The following is a 4,685-nucleotide window of genomic DNA, read 5'->3' as shown; positions in this document are numbered from 1 at the left end:
CTGAATAAGGAGTTGATGGGATATGTCCCCAACTAACTCCAACTACTGAAATAAAGTGAAAACTGAAATAGAAATGAAATCATCATGTTCTCGAAGGATGAGAACTCACATCTAACTCTGACTGCTGATCCTTAAATCTACTGCTGATTTGGAGCTCATGCCTTTGAACCTATGGTGTAACATAAGAGAAAGCATCATAGCACAAATGCGTCAGTATGTCTGAATGTATTAAGTATACGAGTGAGGTAAGCTAAAATGCAAAGGGTTATATGCATGAAAAATACTGACTGATATGAACGTGAGAGTACATACATACATACGTAAATGTAACTGAACTCGTGGAGATACTGTCTACTGAGTCTGAATACTGACAATATGAGTGTACTAATAATGAGATTCTAAAAGACTGAGTTTACTGATATTGATATGTAAATCACTAATAAGTGATAGATCTGATACTGTATTGCTGAATACTAAGAGACTGATATTACATTACTAATAAATGAATGATTGTTTCTGACAGTTCGAATTATAAAGAACTGGTCTGATTGACTGTATCTGACAGTCCTGAAGCTGAGTACTGATAGCATGAGTTCTGATAACTTTTGTGATTGATAGCATAAGTGACTGTATCTGACAGTCCATAAATCTGAAGGAAACTATCTGAGTTCAATTTTATTTCTGAGTTGACTGTATCTGACAGTCCTGATATACTGAAATTGAAGAACTATCTGAGTTCTTTATTGAGACTGGGTAGCTATAGCTGACAGTCCTAAAATCTGTAACTGAAACTATGGTAAGTGGTTATCTAACCGACATACCCCAAATATGCTATAATAGCTAAGCTAGGGTCCAATCTCTGCCCTGACTAGAGGGGTGTCAATACCGCACCACTTGTAAGGACAACTGTGAGAACCCTATACTGAAAGGTACTTAAGTGAGAACAGTGGAACCCCTAACCTGATAGGTTAAGCCACCTCATCAACCCTAATCTGACGGGTTAAGATATCTCAACCTACATTGGCTACGTAGTTTTGGAACACAAGGATTGCTACTAAGAATCACACCCTGAACTGGCGGGTGAGTTCCCATCCTTGGGTTCAATCGGTGCTAACCTCTACTCCCATCTGAAGGACACTGAACTGAATAACTAAGCTGAACTAAATAACTGAACTGAACTGATTAGCTGAACTGATACTAGTGGTATTGTTTAGCAGAGCTAAACTAAGTTTACTGGATTCCAATGACTGATGGAATGTACTGAGTTCTGAGGACTGTTTGAGAGTACTGAAGTTACTGAGATTGACTATGAATAGTGAGGTTGCTGAAGTTACTGAGATTACTGGACTACTGAGATTACTGAGATTTCTGAGTTTTCCTGAGTTATATGACTGACTGAATTCTATATATCATGGCTTGACTGAGAGTATCGTGAAAACATGACATGGCTCTAGGCATAGAGCTATATTTTTCGGGTACAAGTACCCCCAGGACTCGATGGAAGAAAACTGACACACATGACTGACTTGATCATAAGAGTAGAGTCCATAATATATAATATCATAAGTAGGGATCTCATATGATGCATAGTTATCAACAATGTATTGGATGGAAAGGATTTCATATCACATGGAAGTACTTGCACAATCTTAATATCATGTTCATTGCATAATCATATTGGCAACACATACTAATAGCATGGAAGTTCATGTGGATTGCATGGTTATCATACATCTTGTTCATACGTAGGATTTGCAAGTAAACATAGCATAATCTCATAAGAATAGTTCATGAGTATTCCACCAACATTTACAAGGCACATTATCAACATAGAAGTCATTGGAACGTAAGGGCATATCATGAATCCTTCACTTAGTCACAATTTAACTATATTGCATGATTTCTAATTTCTTAGGCATTTTATCAAACACCTTACATGCACTTCTTAAGCATAGGTGAAATCACCAAATTATACATCATGAACAACCAAATTTACATGTTTCCAACTCATATGATATCATGAATTCACAAAAACATATAAAGATTCCATCTTGGGAATCACCCAATATCAACAATATGATCATCAACACCAACAATATAGAAATCATACTTTATAATGAAAAAGAGGAAAACAAACAAGCATCAACATGGTATTATTATATCACCACAATCAACCAAGCTTTTGTATTTTAAAGATTGATTTTTAAACTCTACGGACGAAAGGAATCCGTGGATGAACACTACGCATACCTTAGAAGGAAGATTCTTGATGATTGACGGAGGAATTTCCTTAGAATCGGATCTTCAAGGTTGATTGTACAACCCTAGTTGTTTTTCTCTTTTAGTGCTCCTGGATGATGAGCTTTGAGATGAAAATAGGGTTGTAATATGTTTAGAGGCTATATATTTCGTAGGGTTAAGTTTAGGGACGTGTAAGGAGTATTTAAAGACTTAATTACCTTTAAAACAACTTAAAACGAAGTGTTTTTGACACCTGGAATTGACTTAGGTGGCGCCCAAGTGATCGCCTATGCCTGGGTTGGGCGGCGCCTAACTAATCGCCTATGCTTACTATCTCTCACGAAAATGGGTATAACTTTTCACTCGGGTATTGGATTAAGGAAAAATTGGTATCGTTGGAAAGATAATTTGATACTGTAAGGCCATAAGGTTCAATACTAATACATATTTGAAAAATATGGTATAACAATACCAAAAAGGAATATAAATACTGAAGTCTGAACCTCTAATCTGATATCTAGTCCGAAAGCCTCTAACTGAACTGAATAAGGAGTTGATAGGACATGTCCCCAACTAACTTCAACTACTGAAATAAAGTGAAAACTGAAATAGAAATAAAATCATCATGTCCTGAAGGATGATGACTCACGTCTAATTCTGACTGCTGATCCTCGAATCTACTGCTGATTTGGAGCACAGGCCTCTAAACCTATGGTGTAACATAAGAGAAAGCACCATAGCGCAAATGCGTCATTACGTCTGAATGTACTGAGTATACGAGTGAGGTAAGCTAAATGCAAAGGGTTATATGCATAAAAAATACTGACTGATATGAACGTGAGAGTACATACATACATACGTAACTGTAACTGAACTCATGGAGATACTGACTACTAAGTCTGAATACTGACAACATAAGTGTACTGATAATGAGATTCTAAAAGACTGAGTTTACTGATATTGATATGTAAATCACTAATAAGTGATGGATCTAATACTGTATTATGAATACTAAGAGACTGATATTGCATTACTGATAAATGAATGATTGTTTTTGACAGTTCGAATTATAAAGAACTGGTCTGATTGACTGTATCTGACAGTCCTGAAGTTGAGTACTGATAGCATGAGTTCTGATAACTTTTGTGATTAATAGCATAAGTGACTGTATCTGACAGTGAATAAATCTGAAGGAAACTATCTGAGTTCAATTCTATTTCTGAGTTGACTGTATCTGACAGTCCTGATATACTGAATTTTGAAGAACTTTCTTAGTTCTTTACTGAGACTGGGTAGCTATAGCTGACAGTCCTGAAATCTGTAACTGAAACTGTGGGAAGTAGTTATCTGGCCGACATGCCCCAAATACGCTATAATAGCTAAGTTGGGGTCCAATCTCTGCCCCGACTGGAGGGGTGTCAATATCGCGCCACTGGTAAGGACAACTGTGAGAACCCTATACTGGAAGGTATTCAAGTGAGAACGGTGGGACCCCTAAACTGATGGGTTAAGCCACCTCATCAACCCTAATCTGACGGGTTAAGATGTCTTAACCTACGCTAGCTACGTATTTCTGGAACACAAGGATTGCTATTAAGAATCACACCCTGAACTGGCGGGTGAGTTCCCATCCTTGGGTTCACTCGGTGCTAACCTCTACTCCCATCTGAAGGATACTGAACTGAATAACTAACCTGAACTGAATAGCTGAACTGAACTGATTAGTTGAACTGATACTGATTAACTAGAATGATACTAGTGGTATTATTTAGCAGAGTTAAACTAAGTTTACTGGATTCCAATGACTGACGGAATATACTGAGTTCTGAGGACTAGTTGAGAGTACTGAAGTTACTGAGATTGACTGTGAATACTGAGGTTGCTGAAGTTACTAAGCACTGAGAATACTGAGATTACTGAGATTTTTGAGTTTTCATGAGTCACATGACTGACTGAATTCTATATATCATGGCTTGACTGAGAGTATCGTGAAAACATGACATGGCTCTAGGCATAGAGCTATATTTTTCAGGTACAAGTACCCCCAGGACTCGATGGAAGGAAACTGACACACATGACTGACTTGATCATAAGAGTAGAGTCCATAATTCATAATATCATAAGTAGTGATCTCATACTATACATGGTTATCAACAATGTATTGGATGGAAAGGATTTCATATCACATGGAAGTACTTGCACAATCTTAATATCATGTTCATTGCATAATCATATTGGCAACACATACTAATAGCATGGAAGTTCATGTGGATTGCATGGTTATCATACATCTTGTTCATACGTAGGATTTGCAAGTAAACATAGCATAATCTCATAAGAATAGTTCATGAGTATTCCACCAACATTTACAAGGCACATTATCAACATAGAAGTCATTGGAATGTAAGGGCATATCATGAATCCTTCACTTAGTCACAATTAAC

This window comes from Capsicum annuum, chromosome 11 (assembly GCF_002878395.1).
Source record: "Capsicum annuum cultivar UCD-10X-F1 chromosome 11, UCD10Xv1.1, whole genome shotgun sequence".
NCBI classification, from domain to species: Eukaryota; Viridiplantae; Streptophyta; class Magnoliopsida; order Solanales; family Solanaceae; genus Capsicum; species Capsicum annuum.
This window is presented reverse-complemented; position numbering follows the sequence as displayed.